The sequence below is a fragment of the Danio rerio genome, chromosome 23, assembly GCF_052040795.2.
Source record: "Danio rerio strain M-AB ecotype USA chromosome 23, GRCz13ab, whole genome shotgun sequence".
In the NCBI taxonomy this organism is placed as follows: Eukaryota; Metazoa; Chordata; class Actinopteri; order Cypriniformes; family Danionidae; genus Danio; species Danio rerio.
The window spans coordinates 24,026,390-24,047,642 of NC_141043.1; the positions used below are offsets into that span (position 1 = coordinate 24,026,390).

General features: G+C 36.5%; 1 protein-coding gene across 16 annotated transcripts in view; it reads left to right on the plus strand.

Annotated features, from left to right (window-relative positions):
- Positions 1–21,253, plus strand: part of kcnab2b (potassium voltage-gated channel subfamily A regulatory beta subunit 2b) — a 176,255-nt gene that overhangs the window by 23,301 nt on the left and 131,701 nt on the right. For all 16 annotated transcript variants that reach the window (XR_015522895.1, XR_015522892.1, XR_015522896.1 and 13 more), the window contains one exon: positions 4,948–5,083. The gene's annotated coding sequence lies outside the window, so the exon portion shown is untranslated. The remainder of the gene's footprint in view (positions 1–4,947; positions 5,084–21,253) is intronic.

Sequence of the window (21,253 nt, forward strand, 5' to 3'; positions counted from 1 at the left end):
TACTTGACAGTTGGTCTCGCGCTTCTGCCATGTTTGTAGTTTGTTTAAACTTTTTACCTGAGTTTGTAGTTCCAATCAAATTCATGTCCAACATGCAATGTATTGTGGGCAATATTACTGGTTAGAGTATGGGCAATTTTACACTAAGCTTGGAAATAGTAAACCACCTGGGATACTCTTTTCAACATACTATGGTTCGAGACATACTAATTCAATTTTCGAATACTATTTAGGATAGATGGTATGCAAACTGGGACGCAGCGTAGTAGTCTTGAACACCTTGATTATTTGGATCAGCTATGTTTGATTAAATCTTGTTTTTTCTTTTTGCCTTACTAAAAACAGTTTGAAAACCCCACAAAAAATACTTGTCCCCTGTAATAAACATTTATTGTTCATCCTCCTCTCCTCCTTTTAAAAAATAGCATATAACATTTTGTTTATATCACAGCGTTCATTTCGCTGTGGCAACCATTGATAAATAAGGGACTAAGCCAAAGGAAAATTAATGAATGTAATTCTAATATGAAAAATAATATTCATGACCAATTTGACTTAGGTTGTAGCAGCAATATGTTGGGGCACGATGGTTCAGAGTCTGTAGAGCATTTAATTGGACAGAAAATTAAAGTATAGATTAATCAAAATCTTTATTTTATATGGATGGAAAAGTGTGACTGTAACTTTTGAAATCTTTTAAATCTGAATTTTGTTATGTTGTTGGTGCATACCAGTTTATAGATGACCATGCAGGTTATGATTTATACCTCCCCAGTGTGACCGTGCTACTTGCTCATGATTGTGTAGCGCTTTGGGTATATGGCCATGCACGATAAACGTGCTATATAAATACACATTACATTACATAACATTGTTTCCTTATATTTAAGCCCATGTGTTTCACTTCCTGTTTGTTTTTGTGTTTGATTTCTTCTATTCTGCCTTTGAGTTCATATTTTGTTTAATAATCGTTATTTATATACTACACGCATGTGGATCCACCCCATGCCTGTTTTATGGACCTACTGTTAACAATTATAACTGAGGTTTCTGTCTTATTTTATGTGATATAGTAAAAGATTTATGAACACGTTTATATTCTAATAAACAAATATACAAGAGTTATTAGTTCTGTTTGTTATTAAACTATTCAAAAAATGTTTGAAATTAACAGATACATTTTTTTTAATTCACACAGCATATTACAGATTGGCAGGTGTAGTGTTCATAGCTGATTTTTTTTGTTCATCTTGTTATGATGAAGTGCACTCAACTGCGCTTATTACAATTAAATGCACTCAACAAAGGTATCAGTAAATGAGTGAATGAGTTAGCTTTTTGTAAAGTACTTAAATAATTTCCACATGCACTTTTGTCCTATCTGAAGTGAAAGTCAGACTACATGAAGATAAGAAAAAATATATTTTTTATATTATATTTGTTTAATGTTGGCATCACACATTATTAAAATGATAATTTCCAGGTTTATATCTTTGTAAGGCCATGATCACAGCACGCAGAGAACAATTGACAGTTTATGTGTACTACATTTATTGTCTATTAATGCCCCTCTATGCTATCTTTGCCGTATTGACTTGTTATTATTATGAAAACATATTCAGAATATTTTATGGGCCTGTCCTTCACTTTCTGAGAATATGTTAATCCCTGAGACGGCAAATCAGCTGCCGTCTGTCTCCTGTGCTCGACACCTGTATTAAATCTATTATGCCCTCTAGAGTCTCATTGGGATGAAAATAAGAAATCCCCCTTCTCATTGTCCCTGCGTGCAGTCAGGGGAATAGTGAACGTCTACAACAGACCTGTGTTTGGGAAAAAGGGCAATTACAAATGAATTTAACATCTAGACGAGAGCGGGATTACAAGGCCTTATATCAGTTATAGAATTCTCTTGCCTCATTACAATCGCACACACGCAGGCGTTTGCTGCTGATCTGAGTATAGCGCAGAAGGGGGAGAACATTTTAATTTGAAGGATTAAACCAACTCTGATCAGCTTGATTGTACTTGATTCCGTCAAACGTTTCTGAACACATTTAGGTGATGGAGGTTTAGATTTTAAAAGCAACACTATGTAACATACTGTCATAATTTTAGAGACAATATTTTCAGGCAGAAAATGTAAATAGTGTTGCTTTAAGAATAAGGGGCTTAAACCCAGCTCTTTCAACCAATATTTACCCTCAAATCTTATTCATGTTACAATCTAATTGATGTGTGCTTAATTTGATAGTTTACAACTAGAGTTATTGAATCACTCCTGTTCTTTCTGCCAATATTATTTAGCCAGTAGGTGGAAACTATTGCTGTATCCTAAATTGCATCCTCATTCACTATTTCCTACATTAGTCCTCTAATAGAATCCATTTGAAGGAGTGAATAAAACAAGTAAATTTACTGAACCAGTTTAATACATTTTGTTTAATAAGTTTTTTAGACAGATTGAATTTTCAATTCATTTGTTAGACCCTATGATAGTTTTTTAACACTTAGTGAGCTGTCAAATTAGTAATGAAACAAAGACTTTTGATTCCTGTCATGAATAAAAAAATTTTGCAGTCTATGTAAATGTTTAGATGCCATCTTGTGGCAATTCTTTAGGCGCACAAACTCTCACAATGCATTGTGGGTTTTTTTTAGCTGTTGAGTAAACATGGGTTGTAGACTCGTTATGTCAATTAAACACAAGAAGTTCTCTTTTTTTGCACTCTTGTGGTCACATTTATTGATTGCTTTTGTCACTGAAGCTGTCTCATTTCAGAAAAGAAACCTTTTTTATGCCCGCCACTTTGGTGTAAAACATCAGCGATAATTGTGCATAATAATTGTCCTGGCAATCCCAAATCTGCTAATTGAGTATATGGATTTATGCAACCAGTAGAAAAGTATGTTCTATATAGTATGAATGTGAGTTCACTCAATAGATGGTGTTTGCTGTTTGTTTAAACTACGCATTTAAAATGGGCTGAAACAATAGAATTCTTGAGTTTTTTTTGTGACAGCTTAATTTTTTTTATGTTCAATCCACTTAACTTTGTAACAACTAATAAATGTACTTAATTCCTTCATGTTGTCCCAGCACAAATCTACTGTTTGGAAGCCAGCGTTTTCTACAGTGTAGTACAAATGAGCTTGGACGTACTACATCCGCCATTCATGATTATCATGTGACCTACCCTGCATCAGTTGTGTCGCTTTATTCACAGTCATGAATTCTCTCGTGTGGCATCATGGAATAGCATAGCGTCCATCAGATACATACTTCAGAATCTCACCAGAAGAAGTGGTTCATCCGGGTCCTTCCTGTTTTTTCAAATACTATGAATTCAGACATACTAGTTGGCTTGCATACTTGTTCCATACTATATAGTATGGAAGTACACTTCACGTCCACTTTATTAGGTACACCTGTCCAACTGCTCATCACCTGGAAGCAACTCATTTAGGCATGTAGACATGGTTAAGACTGTCTCCTGCAGTTCAAACTGAGCAGCAGACTTTAAACATGGCATGGTTGTTGATGCCAGACGGTCTGCTCTGAGTATTTCAGAAACTGCTGATGTCTTAAGATTTTCACACAAAACCATCTCTAGGGTTTACAGAGAATGGTCTAAAAGAGAGAAAATATTCAATGAGTGGCAGTTCTGTGGGCGTAAATGCCTTGTTGATGCCAGATGTCAGGGGAGAATGGTCACATTGGTTCGAGCTGATATAAAGGCAACAGTAACTCAAATAACCACTCGTTACAACAGAGGTATGTAGAAGGGCATCTCTGAATGCACAAAACTTCAAATGGACAAAACTTCTTTGAGGCGGATGGGTTACAGCAGCAGAAGACCACATTAGGTGTCCCTCCTGAACAGGAAACTGAGGCTACAGTTGGGACAGGCTCACCAAAACAGGACAATAGAAGATTGGAAAAATGTTGCCTGGTCTGATGAGCCTCAATTTCTGCTGCGACATTCATGAAGTAGGGTCAGAATTTGCTATCAACAACATGAAAGCATGGATCCCTCCTCCTTGAATCAATGGTTCCGGCTGCTGGTGGTGGTGTAATGGTGTAAGGGATATTTTCCTGGCACACTTTTGGCCCATTAGTAACAATTGAGCATCGTGTTAAGGCCATAGCCTACCTGAGCAACGTTGCTGACCATGTCCATCCCTTTATGACCACAGTGTACCCATCTTCTGATGGCTACTTCCAGCAAGATAACGCGATGTCATAAAGCACGAATCATCTCAGACTGGTTTCTTGAACATGTCAATGAGTTCACTGCACTCAAATGGCTTCCACAGTCACCAGAACTCAATCCAATAGAGCACCTTTGAGATGTGGTGGAACGGGAGATTCGTATCATGGATCTGCAGCCGACAAATCTGCAGCAATTGCGTGATGCTATTATCTCAATATAGACCAAAATTTCTGAGGAATATATCCAGTACCTTGTTGAATCTATGCCACAAAGAATTGAGGCTGCTCTGAAGTCAAATAGAAGTCCAACCTGTACTACTGTAGTAAGCTGTACCTAATAAAGTGGCCGGTGAGTGTATGTGGTTTCAGATGCAGCCCCAGTGGGCATGAGTCTTTACAAACATGACAAATAAAAAGACTAATCGCAAAAAGGAGTCCGCTTTTATTTTTGATTTATTATTTTTTTAAATGATGAATGTGACGTGAACCTGAAAGGGTGCAACCTTTTAAATCAGACACAACTGCTACTTCTTACGGGGAAATAAACAGACCAATTATTTAAACTATATGATCTTATTTCATCTATAGACCCTCCATAATCAGACAATGGACAAAAGAGACACCAAGTGTAGACAGGAGTGTCTCCATCTTCTAATTGTAATCCAATCAATCAAAATGCCCGAGAAAGTTCAAGTCTAACTTTACCTTGCTCTCTCTCTCATTTGTTTTTACAGTACATTCTTATGTGTCTGCAAAACACTGTAAGACAAGCGCACTGACAAAATGTGTCCAGCTGTATCAGCCATCAAACAAAGCGAGGTGGATCAAGATCACACTCAAAGCAGAACCTGCAATCAATCACATTTAAAGGTCAGTATAAATGTTGCTTTAAGCCTTTTGGTACCCCTTTTTCTCTCTCTCTCTCTCCACCCCTCTCACTGGCTCTTACTTAAAATTATGATCAGAGGCAAGTCCTCAGGTTTCAGGGCATCAGATATGAGCAATAGGGAAAGAGGGCATAGGAAAAGCAGGAGCAGGAGAGAAGAGAAACACTTTCCCAGGGTTTTGACAACTCGAACAGCTGAGGCTCCGTCCTCCCCCATCTTTTAGGCTCAGTGTGCCCACAGATGTGTGTGAGGGACGGGTGTGATGTTGTGCCAGAACGGGGAAAGTTGTGTAATGAGAAAAGTGGGGAGAAGCCTCATTCCTGCTTAATGTTTTTTTCTCCCACATGCATAAAGAGAGATTGGCTGAACAGCTGCGGCTCTCTTCTGTGTGCTGCTATATGGGCACTCCAACACACTCAGTTCTGCACTGATTCAGTGAGGGCAGCTTTTAATGGTAATGGTAATGAGTAGTGAATTTATGTGTGAGAAAATTTTTTTAGAATATATTTTTTTTAATAAAATATAGGGCTTCTGCACGTTTCACCAAGTCAAATCGAAGACTTTTAAAGACATTTTTAAAATGATCATGAATTAAATTTCAGATGTATAAGGTTTTTTTTTCTAATGGCCAGTGGAAAATATTTTTATTTGCCCCATTAAATTTCAAACATATTTTTAAACTCATACATATAAACAAATGTTATTATGAAAAAATAATTCAACCAAAATTGCTAAATAGAGTTAATAAATGTAACTTTTGTAAAAGATTTTTGGTTTTAGATGATGTTGATCGTACCAATTCAGTAGTTTTACATGGCCAAAAGGAAATTAGGAGCTGTTTAAAATTTAAGACCTACAACACTATATTTTAGTGAATTTAAGACTAAATGTCTAAATACCTAAAATGTTATTTTTAAAATTTAAGAGATATTAATTGTTTAAGACCCTGCTGAAACCCTGATAATAAAATATATGACATGTCAATTAAAGAGAAAACCAGTGTTCACACTGTCCCCTGGACCCTTTTATATATTTCTTTTATTATTTTTTAATATTATTATTACATTTTAATATTATCAAAAAAAAATTTTCATAAAACACCCAAACAGGCATAAATTAACCAGCAACCAAGACTCTTGCTAAATTTTGTAGGATATTTTTATTTTATTTTATTATTTTAAAATAAAATCTAGCAAAAAAAGAAATATTCTGTCTTGCAAATTTTTTTGCAAGCATTCTCTCAAGACCCATAATTAAAATAAATAAATAAATAAATAAATTCATTCATCCATCCATATTTCATTCATTAAGTTTCTTTTCGGCTTAGTCCTTTTAATAATCTGGCCTCGCCACAGCAGAATGAACCGCCAACTTATCCAGCATATGTTTTACGCAGCGGATTACTTCCAGCTGCGACCCATCCCATCCTCATACTCTATGGACAATTTAGCTTACCCAATTCACCTGTACCACATGCCTTTGAACTGTTGGGGAAACCAAAGCACCCAAAGGAAACCCACGGAAACGCAGAGTTAACATGCAAACTCCATACAGAAACGCCAACTGACCCAGGTGAGGCTCGAACCAGCGGCCTTCTTTCTGTGAGGCGACAGCACTACCTACTGCATCAAATATAAATATATATAAATATATATGTATAAATATATATATATATATATATATATATATATATATATATATATATATATATATATATATATATATATATATATATATATATATATGTATATATACATACACACACACACACACACACACACACACACACACACACACACACACACACACACACACACACACACACGTATATATATTTCATAAAACATCTAAAACAAGTGGTTATAATAATAAAAAATAACTGTAATAAAAAAAATAAGTAACAAACAAGTGAACATGCGGCTCTTCATCGCCATTTTTTTATTATATTAATAGTCTTTTTTTTATAAAACATCTAAGCAGGCATACATTAGCCAGCAACCAAGACTCTTGCTAAATTTTGTAGGACATATTTTTATTTTATTTTATAGCATTTATAATCTAGCAAAAACAAAGAAACGTCCTGTCTTTGATTTTTTTTCAAGTATTCTTCCATGACCCCATATGACCAAAAACAAAAAACAAGCAATAATAATAATTAGGTTTCTTTTTAGGTTTTAAGATATTTACGATCTTTATTTTAGACTAATTTGTTTTATATATTATTGTTAGTTTTATATATACATCATCATCATAAAACATCTAAAACGAGTGGTGGTGATAAAAAAAATAAATAAATAATAATAAAAATAATAAAAGTAAAAATTACAAACAAACAAGTGGACACGCGGCTCCTCATCACAATACCCAAGACCCATTTTCTCCTTCCTGATGACAGCCAACAAAATAACAGCAGGGTAAAGAAGCTATTCAATGAGTCATCCGTTGCTATCAATTTTGACTTAATGTAATTTCAGTTTGCCCAAAGCAGGCCATAAAACACAGAACTTTATCAAACCTTCAAACCCAAATAAATCCTTCTCTCCTTCTTTCCTAATATGGATAATAAGATTCATATGCTCAGTTTACATACAGTATCAGTCTGGCCCATGTGACTGCTGGCGGCTTGAATGCCTCGACTATTTAAAATGCATTTTGGGATGCATCATGAGAACAAACTTAACTTTATAGTGGCATCTGAAATGAACAGCATGGGACGTGGCAGGCTGTAGGGTGGTTTCCCACAAATGAGGCTTTATTATGAGTGAAATGCTGAGAGCAGATGTCAGCGGCACTCTTGGCTCTGCAACTGGAGGTGGGCAGAGAGAGTTGTGCTTGTCGGAGGACGAGGCCGCACAAAAGCCAACATCTGTTCCTATCAGCATCAGTGCTGCAGCTGGATGAGTGTGTGGTGATGATGATGTCATCAGAGAGCAGCTGCACCTAGATGAGAGAGAGTGATGCTGGTCAGGAAAGATGAGGTGGGCGGATTTGTCTTCACAATACCCCATATTGAAAATCTGAAAAAAAGATATTTAAAAATTTTTGCAAATTTATTAAAAATAAAAAACCTGGTAAATCACATGGTCATACTGTAAGTATTCATAGCCTTTGCCGTGAAGCTCTAAATTGAGCTCAGGTACATTCTGTTTCCACTGACCATTCTTGAGATCAGTGGAATTGAACTGGAGTTCACCTGTAGTAAATTCAGTTGATTGGAAAAGTCATACACCTGTCTATATAAGGTCCCAGGGTTGACAGTGCATGTCAAAGCACAAACCAATCATGAAGACAAAGGAATTGTCTGTAGACCTCCGAGACAAGATTGTCTCGAGGCACAAGGCTGGAGAAGGTTGCAGTGGCCTCCATCATTGGCAAGTGTAAGATGTTTGGAACCACCAGGACTCTTCCTAGAGCTGGCCAGCCATCTTAGCTGAATGATCCTGGGAGATAGGCCTTAGGGGTTACTCACACTATGCCATTCGTACCGTCCCCAGGCCGTTTCCCGGATCGTTTGAGAAGTGTGAGTTCGCTGAATTGGGCTCAAGCTCGGTTCACTTGGCCGGCCCTGGCCCGTTTAGAAGAGGTGTGCCTGAGCGCGGTTCACTTGGGCTTTGGCACGGTACGCTTGTGTGTGAGTGCAAAACGCTCCAAAGCCCAAAACTGAACGCGAGACGTGACTTTTAAGGGACTGTTTTATATGGATTTATTAATCATTCTTACTGTTCAGTGAACGCAAACTGCCGTAGTTTATTAAAGACGAGAACTCCTCACAGCACGACAGCTGCGTGGCTTCAGCAGACCTCCTCATTCCTGCAGCACGAGGGCTTTATGATTGTTTATGAGCACCAAAAGTGGCGGATCTGTTCGGCAAAATATCTGACTGCGTGTCCCCACATCCCTAAGGACTGTTTGGCTAAATATTTGACTGCATGTCACTGCATAGCAAACGACTGAAACAATATAAGATGAGAAATCTCCACTGTGCTGCTGAGTGAGAGAGCGCTTCTCTCTGAACAGCACAGCAGCGATGACGTAAGCTTGCCGAGGCCCGTTTGTGGTGTGAGTGCGGGCCGTCGGGGGAGACGGGAGGAGGGAAAAGCGTGCTTTGGCCCGGTTCCAGGCAACTGTACCGAGTGTGAGTACGGCCAAAGTCAGGGAGATCTATTACCTGATGGTCACTCTGTCTGAGCTCCAGCGTTCTTCTGTGGAGAGAGGAGAACCTTACAGAAGGACAACCATCTGTGCAGCAATCCACCAATCAGGCCTGTATGGTAGAGTGTCCAGACGTAATCCACTCCCGCCTGGAATTTGCCAAAAGGTATCTGAAGGACTCTCAGACCATAAGAAACAGAATTCTCTGGTCTGATGAGGCTAAAATTTTACTCTTTGGAGTGAATGCCAGGCATTACGTTTGGAGAAAACCAGGCACCGCTCATCACCAGGCTAGTACCATCACTACAGTGAAGCATGGTGGTAGCGTCATGCTGTGGGGATGTTTTACAGGAACAGGAACTGAAAGACTAGTCAGGATAGAGGGAAAGATGAATGTACAGAGACATCCTGAATGAAAACCTGCTTTAGAGTCTACATTTGATTTTTCTGTTTTTTTATTTTTAATAAATTTGCTACTATTTCAAAAAATTTTTTTTCACATTTTCATTATGGGGTACTGAGTGTAGAATTTTGAGGAAATAAATTAATTTAATCCATTTTGTAATAATGCTGTAACATAAAAAAATGTGGAATAAGTGAAGCACAATGAACACTTTCTGGATGCAATGTATAAATATATATATTTTCCTTGTAATGAATAAGTTGTATAGGCCCACTTAATATGTATAAAAAATGTATGTGTAAAAATTTAAATTAAGAAAATTCTGGTTATTACTGATGTATGATTAAAAAAACATGATATTAGTTTATTTAAAAGTAAATGTAATTTATTAAATGTATGTAACATATTTTAGCCTTTTTCCCAGAAATGGGTTGCGGCTGGAAGGGCATCCGCTGTGTAAAAACATGCTGGATAAGTTGGCGGTTCATTCCGCTGTGGCGATCCCAGATTAATAAAGGGACAAAGCCGACAAAAAAATTAATGAATGATATTTTAGCCTTTAAAATGAAGCCTTTTGCATGTAATGATTAGGGTGTGCACATTTCTAAATATATTGAATACAAGTTCCCTTGAAAAATACATAAAATCTATTTTTAAACATTAAGATGTTGCTAAAAAATATGTATACATCAAGTGTCAGCGTTCGAATGACAAAGCAGTGGATGTATTGACAAACATACAGTATTTTTTTTAAACCTTTCTTAGGTGGCCATGTGCTCATAATATTCTATAACATAACTAGTACATGAATGTGACAGTTTAAGTTAAAAACCACCTACTATTACACTATGAGGCTTTATCTTCAGCTTATGTTTTCATAGAGAAGATTTATGCATCTAAATGATCATCAAACTTGTTCCCATCAAAAAGCAAGAGCTTATTCAGGAAATTGAGAAATTCAATAAAGAGTGAGCTTTGCTTTAAACTTTAATCCTGCACTTGCAGAACAGGCCACAGATCTGTGTGATGTATTTGAGAGAAGATGTGACGTCTGATAGGAGCCACTGCGTTGTGAGCACTGAGAAGGGGCCCTCGGTTTGAGGGGGCTTCGTTATGGAGATTAGCTCACCGTCCATGCTAATATAAACCACGTAAACCAAACATCTCCCTTTCTGTGCCTGTGTGTATAGACCATACCGATCCACCTTAGGGACCCCAGCGGTGCTTTTTAATAAGTGGGGCATTACAAAGCAGCTTCCTGAGACTGCAAACTAGCCTGAGAGAGAGAGAGAGAGAGAGAGAGAGAGAGAGAGAGAGAGAGAGAGAGAGAGAGGTTTTACCGCAGTCGAACAGGAGGGATGAGACCCTCGCTGCAGCTACAGAGTAGAAACAAATCAATTTTGATGAATATTTTCAGAGATTTTTCCAGCCCAATCCCACAAATAAAGATTGTATGTATTGTCAGAAAAATGGATAATTTAGACAAATGAATAGTTAATTTTGTGTGAAAACATATGATGTAAACCTACTCCCTATTCGAGGATGAGCAAATTGTACTGAAATTTATGAATGAGATCGTACAAATATAAAACATGTCACTAAATCATAAAAAGTTATGAATTGCAGTGAGATTGTGTTGAATTTTTCAGTAATACAACCCTTCGCTTGTCTAGCATCAGTCATGAATATGGATAATCATGTGTGCATTCACACAATGTATCATCACACAGAGTCAGTGGCTGCATCTAAAATTGCATACTTCCCTACTATATAGTATGTTAAAATCAGGAAGCAAGCCAAGTAATTTATTGCATGTGAGCCAGTTTATTAAATTTGAGCCAACAAATTTATTATTAAGTATTATGTTTGAATTAGTATTTTAAAAAATATTCTAGGTCTTGGTTTTTCAGTGCAAGTAAATGGCTACTGGCATTTTGAGAGTCAATAAAATGTTTACACTGTAAATTGTAATAAGTTGACTATACTTAAAAAAATTAGGCAATAGGTTTCCTAAATTTTACCAAGTAGTGTATTAATTTAAAGTAAAACAGTTTGTATTTACAACTTCTTAATAATGTAACTTCAATACCATTAATTCAAAATAATTAGTTGTGTTAAGTTCTTATTGGTGTTTACACTATCAGGAAAATATAAGTAAGCTGAACTAAAACATTAAGTAAAGACAAAAACCAATACTTTACGTACCTACTCCTGGTGCCATTTATATTGAAGTTGATTTTTAGTAGCATGTTGGTGTTTTGTAACATCCAATTTTTACAACCTATGCTCATTCTGAAAACGTATCTCTATATAGATTTCTGGAGAGCGCAAAACACATCCCAGGGGGTATGCTTTTTGCAGTTTTTGTTTTCGGGAATCCACGAGAGGCCGCTGTGTACGGTTTTTGACTTATCAAATTTCTCTCATGAGTGCCATTTGCATCGGCTGTTCTCGTGTAAACTCACCAGAGGCTTTTGTTGACTGACTGTTTGACTGACTGACTGGCTGATCGACTGACCCACCCTCCTCCTTCCCTAAACCTAACCAATTTTATTAATTGACCCGCCTAACCACTCCCCTAAACCAAACCAACAATTTTTAAAAGCAATCCATAAAAAGAACAGCCCTCGTCTGATTTTTACTATATTTTACCACATTCTTACCCTGTTATTTATTTATTTTATATATTTTTTTGGATTCTGTTTTTGTCTTTCTTGCTTTCTGGAACCGTTGTTCACTGGACTCGAACCCCGTCGTTGTGGTCAACTCCTCTCTGCGTCTCAATTCCGCCAACGGAAATGGCAAGCTAATGGGACAAACTAGTTACAGCGGGAAAGCTGTCCATACGGAAGTAAGCTGGTAAGCGCGAAAAGGAATGGGATCATACCGCTCCTTAGCATTCGTTAAAAAATCAAATGCGGCCATATGTACCTCTGGCTACACAATTTGCGGTCCCCAGAAATGTATACAGGGCTAAGTTTACAGTATGAGCCTATGTTGAATTTTTAAGAGGTGGGTCGTTAGCCCTACGCTCAACCCCCAACGTGGAGGATCAGGACATACACACATAACCAGCAAAACAAAATTATTCCTTGTGAGGTCTTGAAGATTGAGGTCTTTTGAAGCGATTAATTTACTAGAAACTGAACATTATTTGCAATATTATTACCTTTCATCCACAGACAATCACATTGCAGTGGCAGAGCAAATACCACGACTGTCACTTCATACTTCTTACAAGTTGCACATCCTGTATATAACAGCCTTATATTTAATCAAAGGGAATGTGTTATCCAAGTATTAAAGGGATAGTTCCCAAAACTAAAAATTCTGTCATCATTTACTTCACATGTTCCTAAACGGTTTAATTTTCTTTCTTCTTTTGAACACTATATATTTTTAAGAACTCTGGAAGCATTGACTTCCATATTATTTGTTTTCCTCCTATAGAAGTTAACGGTTACATGTTTCTTAAAAATATCTTTTTTTTGTTTTCAACAGAATAAAGAATGTACCTTTTTCAGTAAGGAGGTTCAACCAAGTTTAAACTTGAACTCTGAGTTGATTTACCGAAGGATTAAAAACTCTTAAGTTTTAAGTTTCAGAACAGCGGATCTGAGTTAGGTCAATCAATCAACTTTGAGTAGACCAACTCAAAGTTAAGCGCGCACACCGTGACTATAAAAAGGCATTATCAATGGAGCGCAGATATTACGAGTGACCATGACAACATCTGAAAAAAGAGATCACCGTTTCTTTCTACAGCTGAACTTAATGTGCTTAAGCAAAGTTATAGCAAATATGAGCGTATATTTTAAAAAGCAACACCACTGCATCAGTAAAACAGAGACAGCGTGGGAAAACAGTTCAAGTTAATGCGCAATTTTACATTTAAAGTATTTAAATATTTATGTAACATTATTTAATAAGTAATGTGTGACATATGTTCCCACTTTTATACACGTTGATTAGTTTTAATAGATTTAAAAGTGCACTTGTGTGTCTGCCTTTTTTATTGATCAAGTGATAGAGGTTGATTTGACATTTAGAATGTAAGCAGAACTAAACAATAGCCATTAGCCTAAACCTGCCATTTTGAAACGGAAAACCCAGAGTTTCTCTCATGCAGGGTTAAAATACTCTGAGCTTTCACCTAACCTCCTTTTTGAAACGGGCCCGAATAAGTGATAAATTGTTTTGGGGTGAACTAGCCCTTTAATGGCACAGAAAGCACCATAGGATTGACCATGAGAGGTTTTTTTGGGAGGTTGTGATTTACGATTTCAAAGAGGAAGTGTGGATTCAGAATGTCTGGATAAACAGATCAGCTCTTTTTGAGTTGTAGCACTTGCTGCATCATGACTAAAGGAGACAGTTTCTTCAAATAAATCCACAAAATTAATTTTAAACAATGATTATGGGGCTTTTAGGGACACCTTGTGCCCTGTAAATGTGACCAAAAAAATCTGTCAATGTGTGAATGTGTGGACACCTGTGTGGATTTATTTATACTGTAAGTATGGACATTTTTGTGATATAATGCATACAGTTCAAGTTAGAATTATTAGCCCCCCTTTATTTATTTATTTATTTATTTATTTATTTATTTTTAAATATTTCCCAAATTTTGTTTAACAGAGCAAGGAAATTTTCACAGCATGTCTGATTATATCTTTTTTTGTTTTATTTTGGCTAGAATAGCAGTTTTTGATAAAAAAAATGATGATCAAATTTTTTAAGGTTTAATTTTTAATAAAAAAAATTCAATATTCTACAGAAAAAACCATCATTATACAATAATTGCCTAATTACCCTAACCTGCCCAGTTAACCTAATAAACCAAGTTAAGCCTTTAAATGTCACTTTAAGCTGTATAGAAGTGTCTTGAAAAATATCTAGTCAAATATTATTTACTGTCATCATGGCAAAGAAATTAAATCAGTTATTAGAAATGAGTTATTAAAACTATTATGATTAGAAATGTGTTGAAGAATTATTCTTTCCTTTAAAAAAAATTGGGGGGGGGGGGTGGTTGGGGGATAAACAGGCGGGCTAATAATTCAAGGGGGCTAATAATTCTGACTTCAGCTGTATGTTTTGATTAACCACACAATCTTTAAGGTCAGCTTTTCTTTGTCAAACATGTACTGTATCTGAACATACTCCACATAGTTTGTCTGGCTGGCCAATGATACACAATGGAAATCTCCCTTTAGCAAAATTTTTAGACTATTTTTGTCTGTAAACACCACAGCTGGCATCTATTTGTGTCCCACAATGATTTTAAATGACCTTGCTCACATGGCCTGTCTCTTCGAACTACAACTAAAAAAAATCGTCGTCTAACATTGAGGAGTCTGAAAACAAGTTGTTGTATCTATAATAGGACTAGTGCTTTGTGGCAGACGGCTCTTGCCTCAGGAGATATTTTCCCCTCGGACACTAGCTTCACAAAAGCAGCCAGTGTACTGCGGCAATTCCCTTCCTAATCTTTAGTATCCTCTTAACCCCCAACTCTCCTCACCCAAAACCTCCTTCATCTTTACCATCGATATAATAAGTCTACAGTGGCCATGATTTGGTGTCGTGTCCTGACCTCTGGCTCGCACGCAGCCGCAGTAAACACGCGTTGATAAGTAGAAGGATGCACTTCTGCACCGGATTTGTCTAATAAAGATAGACAAGCAGCTTGTCGATGGCTTGTGACGCCTCGTCTTCAAAGCCGCGTTGGGTAAAATGCGCAGGTTTTTGGTCTCCACTGTGTGCCACTTATTGAAGGCTGGAAGAATTAAAGGAGGTTATAGGCTATTCTCATGGCACAAATTATTTCAACCAAAATTTACTGTGCGGTTTGACCAAACACCTGTTTGAAGCGCAGCTGTTTATACCAGTTAATCTGACATTGTAAATTTCCTGTGATCAAACAGTAACATATTTTACACGTGGAAAATGTGCACCACACACATATTTTGTGAATGTCAAAAGAGTCAAAGTGGCCAGCGGACGGTTTGTGGACTGTGGTGAATGTAGCGGATTAGAAAGACGTTTTATAGTTTGGAAATTGTATGAACTGAATGCTGTAGGTTTTGTCCTGAACTACAGAGAGCAGATTTTTGTTTGAAGGATGGACCGTTCGATCCCAAGATGATCATATTCCCTGTATAACGTGTATTTTTGAAGCTTATTGATAATGATGCCCTCTGTTGACGTAATGTTGTAGTGCAACTCATTTCCTCGATTAGTAAAACACTGTTAATACTGAACTTGTAAATAGCTTTTAAACAATCAAAAAAATCTTTTAACAGCTTAAACGTATAATAAATGAACTAAAAAGGATCAACATTTAATTGAACTGAGCTGAGAACTGACATTTGTCTTGCAGGTGCTTCATTTATTCATTCATTTTCTTTTCGGCTAGTCCCTTAATTATTCAGGGGTCGCCACAGTGGAATGAACCGCCAACTTATCTAGCATGTGTTTTACACAGTGGATGCCCTTCCAGCTGCAACCCATCATTGGGAAACATACACACTCATTCACACCCACTCATACACTACGGCCAATTTAGCTTATTCAATTCACATATATCCCATGTCTTTGGACTGTAGGGGAAACCGGAGCACCCGGAGAAAACCCACGTGAACACGGGGAGAACATGCAAACTCCACATAGAAATGCCAACTGACTCTGCCGGGGCTCGAACTAGCGACCTTTTTGCTGTGAGGCGACATCGCTACCTACTGCGCCACCATGCTGCCCGCACGTGCTTTAAGTGATCATATTTTTATACAATATTGATATTTGCATTCTAAATAATTAAAAATGTCTTGTTAAAAAGGGGTCAGACCTAGTTATTTGAAGGGTAACAGTGTGAAGATTTAAAATAACAGGTAATTTTTTATTTTGAGGTTGCACTGTGATCCCTTTGGCTTTTAATATTTCACCAAATAACTCTTGTTCTGTATATGCCTAATAAGATTTTTTTGCCATTTAAACTGCTGTTAGTTTAACTGATATATTTTTAAGTGTCTTCTGTAGCTTGATGTGGCTATTTTAAATTTCATAAGGGACCTTTTACAGCATCGATAATGTAGATTTTGATTCAGTAACAACAAAACATAAGTGAATATAGCGCTATTCTGCCTAGCCTGCATGATTTTATATTCACATTGATTCTTGTTTAAACAATGACAGCTCCCTTTATTGTTTACCATGCTACTTTGAATATTCTGTCTGAAATAGCATGTAAGTATGGCTTAGTAATAAGTATAAGGTGTGGCTTTGGACAGCAGAGGAGGGTTTCAGAGTGTGCACCTTTAAGTTAATGTTGCTTCTAACTGTCTCTCCTGTCCTCAGAAGGCAAAATAATTTGAAAGTTATACCAAAATCCTTATTTTATAGTAATATAGTTTTAATATCAATACCAAAAGAAAGCTTCATCATATTGATCAGTACTGCAGTATCAATGTGCCCATCCCTAATGTAGTGTTTCTTTAAAAAGTTACATCGCCAACTACTGCAGCACTTTCAGTCATTTTCATCTTCATGTCTCATGAATCATTTTGCTAGTGTGTAAACTAAAAACTATCAAAGACCAAACTTTTCAACTTGTAGTACATTGTTGTCAATCAATATAACCTCAGTATAATTTAGTTCTAATCCTATAGCTTCTTTCCGCAGTTACATTTATAGACTTGGCATAACCATGTAATTAAATCACTGAGAGAGAAACTGGAAGAAGAATCTCCATGTACTGCACAAACCTGAGATGGCAGCTAAATCCCACTGTCCTTCCTTTACCATACCACAATGCACATGTGGTGTCTAGATGCCGACACGCTCCGCTCCGCACTCTGTGTGTGTGAGGACGAACACCCGGATCAACTGACCCGCATTAGAAAAGTTCAGCCAGTCTCTCCAGCTGTGATGCACGGACAGTGACTGGATGTCTTCATTGGTCAATTGGCTGAAACATCAATTTTCACCCTTTTAAGAGGGACAAATAGCCATTCAAAATTAAAACAAACTGAATCAGTGTGAAGCGTCTACTTTCAGAGGCCTTTCCAACAACAAAAGTCATGGTATATTAACAAAGAGACCAGCTATTTCTGATTTTATATATATATATATATATATATATATATATATATATATATATATATATATATATATATATATATATATATATATATATTTATTTATTTATTTATTTATACCCGTGATTAACACTTGAAAAAGTGGAAAAGTTCACATTTATAGACATAAGAAGATATTCTGAAGAATGTTGAAAATTTGGCTTTTATTGACGAGATTATCTTTTTTGTGTGTGTGTGTGTGTGTGTGTGTTCAGCTGAACAAAAAAAAGTTTTTCGAATCACTTGAGGGTGAGTAAATGGTGAATGCATCTTCATTTTTGGGTGAACTGTTCTTTAACATGTGTAGGTTGCATATACAATATCCAAACTGCAAATAGCATTTTCTGGATCATCCCACTGACATCCATCTTTATGCGTGATGCAAGCCGCTGGGCAGCCGAAGAGCAAACGATGAATGTTTGCACCCAGATCAACGTGATGATGAGTGACTCACTGAAAACACACATTTGACACACTTGACTTGTCTAATGTTGTGTCGAATTTGAAAAAGAGGCAAGAGAAGAAAGTAAGAAAACATCTTACCCATTCCTCAACTCTTGTCCTCTCCCAGTATGGAAAAACCTGTTTCTCTGTGAACTTCTTTTCAATATAATTGATGTTCAGTGAAAGGAGGCTTTTTTATAAAAAAAAGAAAGAGAGGCATGGATTGATTTCTTGTATCTTTGCTATTTCAAAGAGAACTGTGAGAATTTAATTCAATTTAGCGCTGGTAAAACTATTTGTAGCCATAAGTGAAGATTTTTATAAACTAATTTTGAGAGGATCATGTGCTTATGATTGACCAAAGCTGGTCCTGCATTAGCAACATGGGATTCATCAATCGCATGATTCCTAACTCACTGTAAATAATCAGACTTTCTAACCTAAGTTATCTTCGTCTTGAAGATCACCACCCCCCACCCCTACTCCTCTTTCTTTTTCCTTGACAGTGCGGCATGGCGGTCCAGTGGGTAGCACTGTTGCCTCACAGCAAGAATGTCATTGGTTCAAATCTTTACTTGGCCAGTAGACATTTCTGTGTGGAGTTTACATGTTCTCCCTGTGCTCACGTGGGTTTACCCCTGGTTCTATGGTTTCCTCCCACAGTCCAAAGACATGCAACATAGATAAACTGACCAAACCAATCATGAACAACACATGTACAGCATTTATTAATCATAATTGAACATTTACTAATGCATTATTAACATTCAGTCCATGCTTGTTAACATTAGTTAATGCACCATGAGTAAACATGAACTAACAATGAGCTACTGTATTTTCATTTACTAACGTTAACTAACATGAACAAATACAGTAGTAAATGTATTGTTCATTATTTGTTCATGTTAGTAAATGCATTAATTAACATTAACTAATGAACCTTGTTTTAAAGTGTGACCGATGAATGTAATGTATTTTTTAATTATTGCCATGTCAGCAACCAAGGCTATTTTCATAGCAAGAACATTTCAATAATAAATAAACAATTAAGAACAACAAACAAATGAATACACAAGTTAAATAAGATTTTTAGTATTAATACATGGTAAGAATTGTAAAATCGTTTCTGGTGTCACTTTGCTTAAAATGTCCTTAAGAGAGTTCATTTTATAAAAAAGTCTTTTGGAATTATAAAAGGAGGACAGTCCAGTAAACTGTGTTTTGCATCATTCATGAGTCCTTAATCAGCAATTCCTAATTGCCATTAGCCGTAAATAAGCATGGGAGTTTTTGAGACCTGCCTAAGCTCAAACTCCCCTCTTGCCTTACAAATGGAAGGGAGCCCTGGGCTCGTGGATCTTTTGAGCTCTCTCCCGGGACAGCATGCCAAGCACGCTTTCATATCGTTAGCATGAGGAATATGCTAACTACACCTGTAAATTACATGCACTGTTTAATCATTTTGATGATCAGAGGATTCAGTTTTGATTTCAAGAGCAGTCTGGATGATTAAAGTTTACACAGTAGTGTTTTTTAAAACAATATATTATGAAATAATGGTACATGTTTTAGTGTAAGTATAATTTGCAGTTTATTTTGCTGTGGTTGACCCCTGATAAAAAAGAAGAAGAAGGGAATAAACCAAAGGAAAATTAGTGAGTAAGAAATAATAGTAACTTGAAAATTAATTTTTAAATCAAATACGTAATCAAAATTTCAATATTTAGAAAGATAAAATGTAAATATCTTAGAAGTTGCTCTTAAAAACCCATATTGAACAACCTACGGTAATATTAAATATATTTGATATTGTATTTTAATATAATAGATTTTGTGACTCAAAATTCTCACAGAAAAAAATTTTATCTAAAAAAGTTACCTTATATTGGATGAAAAATGGCAGATTGCTTAACATCACATTATATGTCATTTGGCTGTAAAGTACTGTCAAATATATGTTTGTGCAAAGAAAACCCATACATACTGTACCATGTTACTTATGGTGAAAAAATAAGCATTACACATCACATATGATTTTGTTTCTTTTGTTTTTATTGTAAGTATATTAAGGGATTTCATGTCACATTTTTGTTATTCATATGACCAACTGAATATATCACATTAGTTTTAAGTGCATTACCCTGATAGTGTTTTTTCTCTGTGTAAATGAAAAATGCGAATACACCAACATGACCTTCTGTAACACCAGAAATACTGTATATTTTTATCATGACGTTCCGCCAACCACAGCTGTTTTTAACAATCCACAGAATTTTACTTGTTAGATTTTAAACGTAGAACGTGAGAGGACAATGGTAAACATCTGTGTGTTTACCTTACTGTGATATGCGTGAATGATCACATACTAATGTTTTTATCTCTTTTAACATGCACGTTTAAACTACTGTATGTATAGCAACTCTTCTCAGACTGGCTAATGAGGTGTTACAAACATGTAAACCAAGCCAAGTATTAACAGAAAAATCTCTGTTCTCCATTACCATTGCTATGTGAATCCACAGCACCATGACCGACAGTCCAAATGCTAACATGTTGGCAGAGTATAAAAGTCAGGGAAAGAGTACGAACAAGAAAGACGGAGAGAGGGGGGAGAAACATTATACCATGATGTTTTGGGTGTAAATCTTCCGTGTGTAAGGGGATTTTGAGGTTTTCAGAGGAAGCTATGGTAAATCGATGGAGTCCATATGTTAACGGTGGTCAGGGTCTTCTGTAAGTGACATTACGCATTGCAAAACCAGAGCCAGCTATAGCAGATGAAGGCAAATGCAGTCTGTGCGGAAGCTACCATGTGAAACGGGGGGAGAGATTGCTATCCGTCATGCCATGGCAGCACAGTTGTACATAAATATCACTCTTTAGTCTCTAAGACTGTAGTAATAGACTACAGTCACACTGTCAGTGTTTACTCTTGGCTACTTTGGATATATTTTGAATTTACTTGTAGGAGTAAATCTTGAAATACCCTGTTCAGACAGCTGCTTAAAGGCACAATATG